The 15,926-nt window shown below is 40.1% G+C and overlaps 1 pseudogene; it reads left to right on the forward strand.

Moving 5' to 3' along the window:
* Positions 1-1,046: 1,046 nt before the first annotated feature.
* On the forward strand, positions 1,047-15,102 carry LOC114498530 (annotated as a pseudogene).
* Positions 15,103-15,926: the final 824 nt, after the last annotated feature.

Genomic DNA, 15,926 nt, shown 5'->3' on the forward strand with positions numbered 1-15,926 from the left:
AGTGGCAAGGTTTGCAAGGAGCTCACTCCTAGTTGTTTGGCATTTGCTTGTAAGGGGCAGACTCTATTTGGGCAAGTCTCAGACACTGAGGGGAAGAACCCGCTGCTCACAGGTGACAGGACATAACACCCAAGAGAGTGAGAATGCAAGATCAAGGCTCATCTCAGAACAATGCTGAGAATGGAGAAGAAAAAGCAAAGGAGAGCAGGAGAGAGATGCAAGTCCAAACTGGCCCTGACCAGCCCAGCCCAAGGAAGGTAAGATTCAAGGAGAGGGAACTAAAAGCAAGAAGCCTTGGACCACTTCATTCTCCACAGTATGCACTCAACAAACTTTCTTTTACTCTTTAACCAAGTTACAGAAGAGAGCTCCTTAATCCCTTTGTCTGTTCCTGCAAAGAAAGGTACAGTAAATTCAATGATCAGATGATCTCATGAAACCTCAGAAAAGCTGTGATTGTGCAACCTATAGGCCCCTTTCTTTCTTCCTGAGGACATTAATAATATATAACGGTAGACATATATGTTATACAATATAATATAGAGGCTATAAGTTACTACTCTTTAATTACATTAATGAATGTCTGTAAGAAACATTGAGATGATTCTTTCCCTAACATAAGAGTCTGGGGAAAGTGAGAGTATCACATCTGCCTTGTGGACTACCACATCAGCCCTCAGAGCTCTGCCATTCAGGGGTTGGTTTCCCTCTCCCACAACTCCCTCCATCCAATCCTGTCTTCTTGTTGGGAATCTGACTCCTTATGGGTTCTCTCATCTCTTTAAACTGCCTGCTTTGTGACATCATTCTCCCACCAAACAGACCACCACCTGGTAGAATCTTGGGGTTTCCATGGAGTGGTCTGTAAATAAATTTGGATTTTCACAACTGACCAGTGACCAGTAACCAATGACCAGTGACCAGTGTGATCAGTGAGTGACCTTTGTCCTGGACACATGTGCTCCATGGCTTCAGCTGATCAGGCATCTGGTTTTTTCTCCTCATCTCTTGCATTTCCAGCTGATACTTCCTCTTCTTCTTTGACCATGTCAGGTAAGAAAAGAAACTTTTATAAGTTTTCAATAAATATTTTCACCTTTCATTTTAGCAGTAGATTCAAAATAGCATAAAACAAAGGGGACAAGTTTTGATGTAGAAACCTGCAGACCTAATTTCAGTTTTGGTTTTGATATTTACTAGCTATGTGATTTTGGACAAGTCATTGAGTCTCTCACTAAACCTGTTTTTCCCTCATTTGTTACAACAGGATATTACATTGAGTGTTTTCTCTAATCCCTTTGTTTTACAAAATGGAGTCCTAAAGGACACCTCTATAGAAGATGAAATCTAGGATGTCTCATGTGTAATGGTCTCCCACAAATAAAGGTTCAACTTTAGTATTTTATTTAGTGCCCTTTGAAAAGTAATATTCACCTGTTTGGGGGGACTTTCTGTCCAAACTAGGTGAAAAGGGAAAATAGGGAGAGAGGACTGGGCTATAAGGGGTCAGTATTTATATTTAAAATAGTTTAGGATTGTTGTGATAGCACAGACCAACAATGAGAACCAGGAGGGAGGGGAAAAGACAAGAATGAAGGAGAAGAAATTGTAAGAATGAAGAAAGGCAGCAATAAAGAAGTTCTCAAAAGCTAAAAGGGCAGTTTGGAATGGAACATTGAAGGGAAACAAAGATTTTAATTTAAAGCTTGAAAAAGTGTAGGTTACCTGCTCAGAGTAGGACAAAAAAGTGATTTTAGAAATCACAGTAATAGACTAGGAAGGGAAGTGATGCCAGAGCAAGCTATCACTAGGCAAAGCAGCTCAACCACAAAGTCATATTCAGTTGTTTTTTTATTACCTCTCTGAACACAGATGACACTTGACAATTTTGAATATAACATTTAAAAACTGTATTTTAGAGATGATGTTTCCTCTAAATGAGAACTTAATAAAGTGTTTTTCTGGGGTGGGGTGGAAGAAACAGCATTTTCAGTATTTCACTTCATTCTGATTTTTAAACTATGTAGAAGTTTTGTCTATTAAAACAAATTTAAGTTCTTTTTTAAAGTGTATATTGTTTTGTTTCAGTATTTTTTAAATAAATGCATTTTGATTTTTTAAAGATTTTTATTTATTTATTTTTAGAGAGGGAAGGGAGGGAGATAGAGAGAGAGAGAAACATCAGTGTGCAGTTGCTGGGGGTCATGGCCTGCAACCCAGGCATGCACCCTGACTGGGAATCGAACCTGCGACACTTTGGTTCACAGCCCGAGCTCAATCCACTGAGCTACGCCAGCCAGGGCAATTTTAAGTTCTTAAATGATGTATCCTACCTTGACTCAGAAAGAGTAATTCCCTTGTCTGAGGTATCATTGGGAAATATGTTTTCCCATATTACTGGTTCTCTTTTCATTTTAATGCTGTTTTCTTTAGCCATGCAGAAGCTTTTTAATTTGATGAGGTCCCATTTTCTCCTTTCCTTTCCCTTCCCTTCCCTTCCCTTCCCTCCCCTTCCCCCCTTCCCTCCCCTTCCCTCCCCTTCCCTCCCCTTCCCTTCCTTTCCCTTCCTTTCCCTTCCTTTCCTTTCCTTATTCTTTCCTTTATGTCTCTTGCTGTAGGGGACAAATTGGTAAAAATGTTGCTGTGTGGAATGTCTGAGATTTTCCTGCCTATGTTTTCCTCTAGGACTTTTATGGTGTCACAGCTTATATTTAAGTCTTTATCTACCTTGAATTTATTTTTGGGTATGGTGTAACTTGAACAACAATGAAATAATTTAAAAAAGAAAATAAAGAGTAATTCCTTTGTGTGGTAAGTAGGTTTTGAGTGAAAGCTTGTTTTCATTTTTATAGTTGTTTTCTTCCAAACACAGACAGCACATTGATAAACAGCTATCATCTCTTTTAGATCTTACCATTCTAAGTAAACAAAGTCAAGCCCCATGTGCCCAATTTCACATTTACCTGAAAACAATGCTGTGGAGTCCCTTGGGGTTTCCCACATAAAATTTTTTTTTTATTAGATACCAATGGTGACAGTTTTTAAGCTTTGGGTATGACATGATCCAGTATGGTGAAGACGATTATTACCTAGGTTTTAAGATAAATATAAACCTTCATGATATTTTTTTTAAGTGTTCTCTTGTGTTTGTTTCATGGTTATATTAATTGGAATATGTATTTCTACTGGACTCACATCTGTTACTTGCTGGGTGATATTCAGATGCACATGAATGAGCACAAGAATAGAACTCCTTTCCAGTTACTTTGCTCTCTGTTTTCTACCAGTTTTCACTGAAATATTTGTCTTCATATATGGGGCTACTGATATATCCCCATTTATTGCATTTTGTTCCTTATTATGTAATTTTTACTAAATATCTTCTCTCTCCATAGCCCTGGATAGTAATTCATTCAAAATGATCTCTATTGTGGGCTGGTGATTTTTGTGGTGGCGGGGGGGGGGGAGGTTACTACTATTCACTAAAATAAAATAAGCAATATGCTCTGTTATGATATTGCATGTGTAAAACAGAACTTCACTTATTAGTAAATTCATTAGGCTTTATGCTTGCTACATGCCCCAATTTTTTTTTATTGTTGTTCAGTTACAGTTGTCCCATGTTTTCCATTCCGTTGTTCTCCTCTACCCCACCCAACCCCTTCTCCACCCCTCCTCCCACACTCAATCCCCACCCTGTTGTGCATGTCCATGGGTCCTTTGTACATGTTGCTTGACTTGACCCTCCCCATTCTTTCTCCTGTTATCCCCTTCTCCCCACCCCTCTGGTCACTGCCAAATTTGTTCTTCATTTTCACATCTCTGGTTCTCTTTGGCTCATTTGTTTGTTTTGTTAATTAGGTTCCACTTATAGGTAAGATCATATAGTGTTTGTCTTTCTCGGCCTGGCTTATTTCACTTACCATAATGCTCTCCAGATCCATCCATGCTGCCGAGAAGGCGTAGGATCTCCTTCTTTCTTTGTGCTGCATTGTATTCCATTGTGTAAATGGTTCAGTGTTTTATACCCACTCATTCACTGATGGGCATTTAGGCTGTGTTCAGCACCTGGCTATTGTAAATAACACTGCTATGGACATAGAGGTGCACTGATTGATTTGAATTGGTGTTTCAGGATTCTTAAGGTATAATACCAGCAGTGGAATCAGCGGGTCAAAAGGCAGTTCCATTTTTAGTTTTTTGAGGAAATTCCATACTGTTTTCCACAGTGGCTGCACCAGTGGAAAGAAGAAATTCCCTTCTTTCCACAATTTCACCAGCACTTGTTTTTTGTTGATTTGTTAATGATGGTCATTCTAATGGGTGTGAGGTGGTATCTCATTGTGGTATTAACTTGCATCTCCCTGATAGTTAATGATGTTGAGCATCTTTTCATATGTCTATGGGCCTTCTGTATGTCCTCCTTGGAGAAGTGTCTGTTTAAGTCCTTTGCTCCGGTGCGGAGTCATGTGAGTTCTTTATATATTTTGGATATCAAGCCCTTGTCCAAGGTATCATTGGCAAATATGCTTTCCCATGCAGTTGGTTCACTTTTCATTTTGTTGTTGTCTTTTTTAGCCATGCAGAAGCTTTTTAATCTGATGTAGATTCATTTGCTAATTCTTTCCCTTATATCCCTTGCCTTAGAGGACAAATCAGTGAAAATATTGCTGCCTGGAATATCTGAAATTTTCCTGCCTATGTTCTCATCAGGACTTTTATGGTGTCATGACTTATATTTAAGTCTTTTGTCTATCTTGAGTTTATTTTTTTGTATGGTGTAAGTTGGTGATCGAGTTTCATTTTTTTGCATGTACCTGTCCAGATTTCCCAGCGCCATTTATTGAAGAGGCTATTTTTACTTCATTTTATGCTCCTGCTCCCTTTGTCCAATATTAGTTGACTATAGAGACATGGGTTTATTCCTGGGCTCTCCATTCTGTTTTATTGATCTATGTGTCTGTTCTTATGCCAGTACCAGGCTGTTTTGATTACAGTGGCCTTGTAATATAGTTTGATATCAGGTATTGTGACCCCTCCTACTTTGTTCTTCTTTCTCAAAATTGATGAGGCTATTCCGGGCTGTTTATGGTTCTCCAGAAATTTTTGCAATTTGTTCTATATCTGTGAAGTATGTCATTGGTATTTTCATAGGGATTGTGTTTAATCCATAGATTGCTTTGGGCAGTATGGACATTTTAATGACGTTAATTCTTCCAGTCCATGAACAGAGTATATGCATCCATTTATTTGTGTCTTTCTTAATTTCTTTCTTCAGTGTTCTTTAGTTTTCTGAATACAGGTCCTTTACCTCCTTGGTTAAGTTTATTCCTAGCTATTTTATTTTTCTTCTTACTATAGTCAATGGGATTTATTTCCTAATAGGATTTTATTTCTGATATCTCATTGTTAGTGTACAAAAATGCCTTCAATTTCTGAATATTGACTTTGTATCCTGCTATTTCATTTATTAGGCTGATTAGTTTTTTGGTGGAGTCTATAGGATTTTCTATGTACACTATCATGTCATCTGCAAACAATGACAGTTTTACTTCCTCCTTCACAATTTGGATGCCTTTTATTTCTTTTTCTTGTCTGATCACTGTGCTTAGAACTTCTAATACTATTCTGAATAGAAGTGGTGAAAGCTTTTAGTTTTGCCCATTGAATATGATGTTGGCTGTATGTTTCTCATATATGACTTTTATTATTTGAAAGTGTGCTCCCTCTACTCCCACTTTGCTGAGTGCTTTTATCATAAATTGATGCTGTACTTTATCAAATACTTTTTCAGCATCTATTGATATGATCATGTGTTTTTTTTCTTTCATTTTGTTTATGTAATGCATTATATTTACTGATTTGCATATGTTGCACCATCCTTTCATCCCTGGAATGAGTCCCATTTGATCATGGTGTATGATCTTTTTAATGTGTTGCTGCATCTGGTTTGCCAATATTTTGTTGAGGATTTTAGCATCTATGTTCATCTGCAATATTGGCCTATAGTTTTCTTTCTTTGTTGTGTCTTTATCTTGTTTTGGAATTAGATAATGCTTACCTCATAAAAAAGTTTTGGAGTCTTCCCTGTTCCTGGATTTTTTGGAATAGTCTAGAAGGTTCATGGTTAGCTCTTCCATAAGTGTTTAATAAAATTCTCCTGGGAAGCCATCCAATCTAGGGTTTTTGTGTGCCAGGAGATTTTTAATTACTGCTTCAATTTCACTAGCTGTTGTTGGTGTATTCAGGCTTTCCACTTCTTCTTGACTCAGTTTTGGAGGATTAAATGTTTTTATCAACTTGTCTACTTCGTCCAGATTTTCAAATTTCTTGTGCATAGTTGTTCATAGTAATTTCTTAACAATTCTTTGTATTTATGTCGTATCAGTTGCAGTTTCTCCTCTTTCATTCTGACTTTACTTATTTGTGTCCTCTCTCCTTTTTTCTTGATGAGTTTGTTAAAGGCTTGTCGATTTTGTTTATCTTTTCAAAGAACTAGCTCCGGGATGTATTGATCCTTTCAGTTGTCTGTCAGTCTCTATGTCATTTAATTTTGCTCTGATCTTATTATTCTTTTCCTTCTACTCAATCTGGGCTTTGTTTGTCATTCTCTTTTTCTTGTAGATGTAGGGTTAGGTTGTTTATTTGAAATATTTTATTTTTAAAATATATTTTATTAATTATGCTATTACAGTTGTCCCATTCTCCCCCCTTCACTTTCCTCCGTCCTGCACACCCCCTCCCACCCACATTCCCCCTGCTTTAGTTCATGTCCATGGGTCGTACATATAAGTTCTTTGGCTTCTACATTTCCTGTACTGTTCTTACCCTTCCTCTGTCTATTTTCTACCTACCATCTATGCTACTTATTCTCTGTACCTTTTTCCCCTCTCTTCCCCTCCCACTCCCCTGTTGGTAACCCTCCATGTGATCTCCACTTCTGTGGTTCTGTTCCTGTTCTAGTTGTTTGCTTAGTTTGCTTTTGTTTTTGTTTTAGGTGTGGTTGTTAATAATTGTGAGTTTGCTGTCATTTTACTATACATGTTTTTTATCTTCTTTTTCTTAGATAAGTCCCTTTAACATTTCATAAAATAAGGGCTTGGTGATGATGAACTCCTTCAACTTGACCTTATCTGAGAAGTGCTTTATCTGCCCTTCCATTCTAAATGAAAGCTTGGCTGTATAGAGCAACCTTGGATGTAGGTCCTTGCCTTTCATGACTTGGAATACTTCTTTCCAGCCCCTTCTTGCCTGCAAGTTCTCTTTTGAGAAATCAGCTGACAGTCTGATGGGAACTCCTTTGTAGGTAAGTGCCTCCTTATCTCTCGCTGCTTCTAGGATTATCTCCTTCATTTTTACCTTAGCTAATGTAATTATGATGTGCCTTGGTGTGTTCCTCCTTGGGTCCAACCTCTTTGGGACTCTCTGAGCTTCCTGAGCTTCCTAGAAGTCTATTTCCTTTGCCAGGTTGGGGAAGTTCTCCTTTATTATTTGTTCAAATAACTTTTCTGCTTGTTGCTCTTCCTCTTCTCCTTCTGGTACCCCTATAATTCAGATGTGGGACTATTTAAAGATGTCCTGGAAGTTCCTAAGCTTCTCCTCATTTTTTTTTTTGAATTCTTGTTTCTTCATTCTTTTCTGTTTGGTTGTTTCTTTCTTCCTTCTGATCCACACTGTTGATTTGAGTCCCAGTTTCCTTCCCATCACTTTTAGTTCCCTGTACATTTTCCTTTGTTTCACTTAGCATAGCCTTCACTTCTTCGTCTAATTTGCGACCAAATTCAACCAATTCTGTGAGCATCCTGATTACCAGTGTTTTGAGCTGTGCATCTGATAGGCTGGCTATCTCTTTGTTGCTTAGTTGTGTTTTTTCTGGAGCTTTGATCTGTTCTTTCATTTGGGCCATATTTTTTTTTGTCTTGAGGTGCCTGTTAGTAGTGAGGAGAAGAACCTTAGGTATTCACCTGGGAGTGGTAACCCTCATTGCTTTGTTGTGATGCTATATGTGGGGAAGGGGTCTGAGAGGGAACAATGGTTCTTTCTCCGCTCTCTGCTGGCTTTCAGTCACTTCCTCTGCTTCCCCCAAGCAAATTGGGCCCTTCTGGTGCTGATTTCCTTGTGGGTGGGCTTGTGCACATTCTAGGACCCTGTGGATTTCTTCAACTAACTCTCCCACAAGGCTGGGAGTTTCTCCTGCTGCTGTCTCAACCCCCACAGGTGTTTTTAATCAGTGGTTTGAGGCTTTATTCCCCTACGCTGGAGCTCTGGGTTGCATGGCCTGTCTCACTCCCCAATCGTTCCTCCCGGTTTATCTGTGAGCAAATGTGGGACAGCCAAAAGCTGCTTCCTTGTCTTCAGTCCTCTCTGAGCGCCCTTCTCTGCCCCTCCTACCAGTCTGGATGGATGTTTCTTCTTCAACTCCCTGGTTGTCAGACTTCCATACAGTTCGATTTTCTGTCAGTTCTGGTTGTTTTGTTTGTTTGTTTTTAAATTGTTGTTGTCCTTCTTTTGGTTGTGTGAGGAAGCACAGTGTGTCTACTTATGCCTCCATCTTGGCCAGAAGTCTGAAATGTCTCTATTTTTTTTGGTAGACCTGTAATGCTATGAACTTCCCTCCCAGGACTTCCTTCACTGTGTCCCATGGGTTCTGAGCTGTTGTGTGTTCATTTTCATTTGTTTCCAGAAATTTTTTGATTTCTTCCTTGATCTTGTTGTTAGCCCATTTATTGTTTAATAAAACGTGATACAGTTCCCATGGATTTCATTTGTTTTGAGTTTTTTCCTTGAGGTTGGTTTACAGTGTCAAGCCATTGTGATCTGAGAAAATGCTTGATATGATTTCCATTTTCTTGAATTTGTTGAGCCTTGTTTTGTGTCCTATCGTGTGTTCTATCTTTGAATGTTCCATGTGTACTTGAAAAGAATGTGTATTTTGCTTCTTTGGGGAGAATGGTTCTATATATACATCAGTTAAATCCATTTGATCTAGAATGTCATTCAGTGCCACAATTCCTTATTGATTTTTTTTTGGAAGATCTATCCATTGTTGACAATGAGTGTTAAAATTCCTGACTATAGGTGTGTTGCTATTTATATCTTTCTTGAACTGTCCTCCAAGATTTTCCTTATATATGTGGGTGCTTCTATGTTGGGTGTGTATATGCTTACAATGTTTATATTTTCTTGATGCATTCTACCCTTCAGTAATATTCAGTGTCCTTCTCTGTCTCTTTTTATGGCCTTTGTTTTTAACTCTATTTTGTGTGATGTAAGTATTGCTCCCTGGGCCTTTTTACCCTGTCCATTTGCTTGGAATATTTTTTCCAAATGTTCACTTTTGGTCTCTGTAGGTCCTTTCTTCTGAGGAGGGTCTCTCATAGGCAGCATATATGCAAGTCATATTTTTTTATCCATTCAACTACCCTATTTCTTTTGATTGGAACATTTAATCTATTTACATTTAAGGTTATTATTAACAGGTATTTATTCATTGTCATTTTCCCTTTGTAGCAGTGTTCCTCTGTCTCTCACTCTTTTCCTTCATCTTCTTCAAGCAGTCCCTTTAGCATGTCTTGCAGTGCTGGTTTGGTGGAGATGTATTCTATTAGCCTTCTTTTGTTTGGGAAACTCCTTATTTTTGCCTCCATTTTAAATGATGGTCTTTCTGGGTAGAGTAGTCTTAGTTGCAGTCCTTTGCCTAACATTACTTGGAATACTTCCTACCATTCCCTTCTAATTTTCAGTGTCTCTGTTGAGAAATCAACTGCTAGCCTTCTCAAAGCTACCTTGAGTGCTATTACCTATTTCCCCTTTGCTGCCTTTAAGATTCTCCCTTTGTCTTTAAGATTGGGCATTTTAATTATCATGTGTCTTGGAGTAGGCCTCTTTGGGTTCATCTTGCTAGGGATCCTCTGTGTTTCCTGAATTTGCGTGACTTATTCCCTCACAAATGTAGGGAACTCTTCTGTCATTTTTTTCAAACAGGTTTTCTATCCCTTGCTGTTTTTTTTTCTCCTTCTGATATTCCTATGATGTGAATGTTGTTCTTAACATTCCCTTAACATTCCCTAAGAGTTCCCTTTAACTCTCTTTGTGCTTTTGAGTCATTTTTAGTTTTGTTGCTTTGCCTGGGTATTTCTTTCTATCTTTTCTTCCAGCTCACTGATTTGGTGCTCTGCTCCATCCAATCTGTTCTTAATTCCTTCTAGTGTGTATTTCCTTTCAGACATTATATTCTTCATTTCTTCCCAGTTTGTGTTCATAGTTTCTATTTTTCATGCTGCTTTAGTTCCCACTCAGTTCCTTGTTGTCACTGAGTTTCTTGAGCATCCCTATAACCACTTTCTGGGATTCCATGCCTGATAGACTGCTTGCCTCAATTTCACTTAGCCCTTTTTCTGGGAATTCCTCCATCCCCTTCGATTGGGGTTTCTTTCATGTCTCTCCATTTCAGGTGATTCTTTTTATTTGTTTCTGCAACTCAGGATGCTCTGTTTTGCCTGCCTGTCTTCAGGGAGTGCACTTCTGTAGTAGGAGTTCTGTGGAACTCAGTGGTAGTCTCTTTGACCTCCTGCTCTGCATGCTCTAGGGTTGCCCTTTAATCAGTTTGTGTGGGTTCTCTTGTTTTATTTGGGCTTTGCTTGTGGGTGGCTCATTTGGGGTGGCAGGGGCAGGGGGCGGTTCTTCCCTCTAATTGACTGACTGGTAGTCTCAACTCCAACTGCATCTTATATGCCCCTGTTTTGAAGTGTCCTCAGTACTCTTTGGTGTCCAAACACTGTATCAAGTAAGATTCCATTGACTGTTCACTTTGGTTTTTGGAATTCAGCTAAGTGTTCATGTGGTGTGCCAGAGCAACTGGACTCAGCTCCCACATACTTGGTTGCCTTCTTCTGAATGTTTGCACACCCCACTTTTTATTAATGTCTCTATATTTTTTAGTTGTGTGATATGTTTTTCATGACATTTTCTGTTTTTTCAGAACTATAAATCATATTTAAATTAATACTCATGTATGAATTATTGCTGTTATTACTATTATAGCTACTTTATAGTTAAATAGCCTAAACCTCAGAGAGTTTAAATGATGGATTTTAAAAAAAGTAACAGTTCTTGAGAATCTCATGGTCAGACAGTCATACTGATAGAGAATTAGAAAACAGGCTTTAAAAAAGTAAAATCAAGCATTTAAATTTACCAGCTGGGCTCAGCTATATGTGAATTCTAACAGAGAGCATGTGAACTAATCAGGCAAAATGAGACACTGAAGACTACAATGGTAACAGCTGTACTGTTTTCTCATGGACAAAAAAATCCTGTGATATTAGAAGTTGTATTGTTCCCAGTTTATGGCTGTGTAATGCTCTGAGCAGAATCCCAGCAATGCAGTCAGGATGCTATGTAGCCCAGGAATAATACTAACATAATGGGAGGACTTAAACCAGCCCCTCTGGAGTCTCTGTGCCTCAGTTTATACGCTCATGAAATTAGGATGTTAGAATATTGGTTCTCTAATGAGTCCTATTTCTAAAATGCTTCAATTCTAGGAAACAGCATAAAAATCAACACCACTGCAGGTTTAAGGGAAATATAGGGCAAGGAGAGGTTGCTTTTAGCCTGGAGAACAGCACATGAACCTAACCAGTTGGGTCTTCTGCACGTTGTTGCCCCCTTTGGGAGCAAGGGCAGTGAATACAGAAGAGCAGCAAACTGGTCCAGCACTTACAACCATCATAAGCTGTGTGACATTGATATCTCAGTGACTATGGTTATTACAGGCTTTCCTACAGCAACAATCTAAAGATACGGGTATTCTTCAAACATAGTGAGAGTTCATAGATCTCACTGATTTTTTTCATGGTTCTCTTGTTCCCCACAGAGGATTTCCACTTTTTCATGGAACTTCAAATTCCCTGCAGCTCTCCGTTTCAGTAGTGAGCAATGCAGCCTCCCTATTGGGAAGAATCTGCAATTTCTCTGGAGTCTGCTTCAGCTGCCAGTTCAGCATGGCTATTGCCTTAAGACTCTAATACCTCTTTCCAAACACTCATGGGTTATGCCTACCCTTATCAACATGCTGGCATAATTATATTGTCTGGACGTGCTGGCCAGAGCCAGATCTCCACCTCAGTTGCTTAAAATCCTGGTACTTTTGAGTGGGCTATCACAAGAGGCTCTAAAAAGGAGTCATCATCACTCAGAGACTTCACTGTGACTGTCATTGACCAGGACACAGCTGTTTCTTCCATGTCCATGGCATCCCAGTATGATACCACTTCAGATGCCAATAACATGAACCCTCTGTGTCCATCACTTTCTGCCAAGTTTTTTCAGATGGCACCATTTCAGATTCTAAATCAGGGACATAGCTTGTCCTCTAACAGGAAGGAAGTCAGGGATATTGCTGTAATCAAGGCCCTTTGGGGCCTCTGCCATATGGAGAACTCAGCCCCAACTTCTAATCCTATGGCTATTTTGTTTCTTACATACAGAGCAGCGCCTCTGTCCCTCAACCACACTTGGCCAATGTAGTAAGGAAGTTCAGCCCTCAAATGTGGTACCACCAGACTGCACCTTGGGAATCTATTCCTCTGTGTCTGCTCAACCCATCGCACAGACAAGTTTTTAAGGTGAGTACAAAGAGTAAGAAGGAAGAAGAATAAACTCACCATTCAAAAATAGGGTCAATCCGTTGCTGGGAAGTGACTCAGGTAGAATTTAAGTGCTGTGACATTAAGAACTGCTACCCGCAATCAATGCTCTCCAATTTCAGAGTCTTCACTAGAACACCTGATACAGGTGGGAATGTAGGACACTCTAACAGCCATGTATGCTCCATGTACATGACCTGCAAGAGTGGACCAAGAGATACCACCCTTTTCACTGCCCTACCTGATTATTCCCCCTGTACTACCACACTGTGATGAACTCCCTTCCTTCATTGATTGCCTTAGCCTATTTGTAAAGGGATTTCAGAACTCTTATGGTGATCATGCCAGTTTTACTTTCCCTCACTTCCTTGCTTTACATCAGGATTTAAGACCTTGTGTTCCAAGATCACATCACATCCATAGCAAGCAGCCTAAGAATCTGTCTGTGCTTATCCATTTCATCAGGAAGAACTCCAGTCCCTCTCCTATTTTGTAGAGTGAAGTGTTTTTTTCTCAGGACAGTGGAAAGAATTAAAAGAATTCTATATGAGAATGTTACTGTAAACCATTTTAAAAATCACTTTTACTTTCTATTTGATTCACACAACTCTGTGAAATACATAGAAAATCATGGAACAATGATATCAAAATGTCACTTTTACTTTTTATTTGACTAACAACAGCCCTGTGAAATACCAACAAAATCATGGCCTGATGATATCAAATGACCACCAATAAGAAGAAAAAAACCACTGCCCTCTAGCTCTTAGTGTAGGGTGCTGTTCATGATCCTTAAGAAGAGCTAGTAGAAATGCCTTCCCCATTGTTGGAAAGTACATAATTGGGGATACAGGGAGCATCTTGCTTATCAGAGACTGATTCCTTCCCCTTCATTCCTTTGTGTTAATAGAGAGTTCCCTGGGAATGGAGATTTCCCTGGGATTGCAACCTCCAAGCCAAACATTTTGTCTACCACAAACTCCAGACTTCCCCAAGTCCTGCAGTAGCAGAAATACACAGACACTTGAGAGTAATCCACTGCCTGCACTTGGAGACATTTCAAAGGTAGCTCCAGTCCAGAGATCTAGTAATCTCCTGGCACTGCCTCCAGTGCCAAACCAGGAACGGAAAGAGAGTAAGAATTGGGACAATGTTAAAGCCAACATTTCAAAGCCTCTGGATGCCTACCAGGTCCCAATATAAAACCAAGATTCTCTGTGGCTCCCTTTAGAAGCCCCTAATATTCACCAGCTCCAGGCCTGCTTTCATGCCCTTGGCCCAGAAAAGCAGCCTGGTTGTGAAAATGCTGGTCTCAGAGAGAATGGCCTGAGTCTTAAGAACCATGGGACACATGAAAATGGGACTTAATCTAATGATGGTTCTGCAGACATCACTACACAGATGGAAAATATTCACTTTCCACAGGTTGTAAATTCTTTAGATGACCTTCATCAATCTAAAGGTCCCAAGGTGATCAAAAGCAAAGAAACCAGAGGCATCAAGTTGAATGAGGTTCAGAAAAAGTCAAGTAAGGCTCATCATAGAGCCAGAAGAACAAACATAAATGCTCTAAGCCCATTAGTGGAGCTCCCAAGGCCAAAATCAAGGCAAAGAGCCCAGATTGCATATGCTTTGGAGACATGCATATTTGCAATGCTGCAGCCAGTGACAGGGTTCCTGTCAGCACAGCCAGGCATTCTGAGAGCGAGCCTCAGAAAGCTGCATCCAGCAGGAACAGGAAAACAAAGAGCCATGGGCAGGAAAAGAACAAAAGAAACAAAGTCAACAACTCCCAAGAAAGCCAAAGAGAGCAAGCAATCAGGGAACAACATCAAGGGTGAAGAGAAGCCAACACTTCCCAAGATGAAGCAAAAGAAAAATCAACCTGAGCTGACCCAAGAGACCTTCAAAAAGCCTCAAAGCTCCCTAGGTACGCACACGCTGGAGTCTGTGCAGGTTTTCCATGCACTGGGGAAGAAGACTGATAAGAAAATTAAACTGTCTTCCTCCCAAGCTCTGGGAAACTCAAGCAACCCCAAAGCCCCCTAGCTGCCCCCAGCAACCAAATGATGTCTGGATAACCACACATGAGGGCAAAGGTCCTGAGAAATCTCAAGTCAGATGCCAGAAAACACATGGTGATGCTGAAAAAGAGTGTTCATCTCCATCTCAGTATAAGCTGCCACCTCCTGGCAAGGTCAAGTTGGTATCTTTGCCTTTTCTTAACTTGGGCAAGCCTCAAGTTTGACGAATTCCTCACAGGCCACTGTGTCTGGCATCATGTCAGCCTGCTGTGGCCAACACTGGTTGGCCTGGTTCTAACTCAGTTCAGCCTAGTGCAGCCAATTCATTTAGACCAACTACTGCGTCTTTGACAGGTCCTGCCAGACTAGCGTGGCCTATTTCAACCAACTCTGACCAGCCCTGCTTGGCCAGATATGACCTCAGCTAAACATACTGCAGTAAAGTCATCCAGACAGACTCCTACATCTTTCACAGTTCCTGCCAAACCAGCTAGGACAATTTCGAGTGATCCATCCTGACAAGCTTTGACCAGTCCAGCTGGACCTGATCCTAACTGAGCTCATTCTACTGTACTCAATTCACCCAGATCAACTCTGGCAACTTTGACAGGTCCTCCAAGACCAATTTGGCCAATTGTGAGCAAACCATCCCAACCAGGTTTGACCACACCTACCCAGCCTACCGTCCTTCAGTCTGCTGCTCCTAAGCCTGCAACCTACAAAACATCAGCTTGCACTTTTTTCTAGTGGAAGCCCATTCACATTTCTGTGACCAAGGCCCAGTCCCTGCTCAAGCCTCAGAACCAATTTCTACTCTAAGATTTCTCTCTCCAACCAATTCCATGCAAGACACCCTACATTTGTGGGCCAATCATGTTAAAGCCCATCACAAAGAAGCAGAGGGCAAAGCATAGGACCAGGAAGAGGATGGCTCAGCTAGAATGAGGGAAGGCTGCCAAATGTTCTTTAGGGAAAGTGCAGGATTTCCTTGAGAGGGAAAAGGAATAGGAAACTTCTCAATACCATGGCTGTGCAATGTAAGAGATGCTAGCATTGCTGGTTCCACGATGGACAGCAGCTTTCTTCCCTAGAGAAAGAGAAATTTCTCTACTCTGATATGTTTTAAAACTTAGTACAATTGCCTAATAAGTGTAATAGAATTAGTAGATGAGTAATACAGAAAATTTCTGAGTTTTGAGATGCTGTTCATTGTGTTTTTTCTTTGTTGAGGGTAGGGATCAAAGGCTGCAGG

The sequence above is a fragment of the Phyllostomus discolor genome, chromosome 6 (assembly GCF_004126475.2).
Source record: "Phyllostomus discolor isolate MPI-MPIP mPhyDis1 chromosome 6, mPhyDis1.pri.v3, whole genome shotgun sequence".
Classification (NCBI taxonomy): Eukaryota; Metazoa; Chordata; class Mammalia; order Chiroptera; family Phyllostomidae; genus Phyllostomus; species Phyllostomus discolor.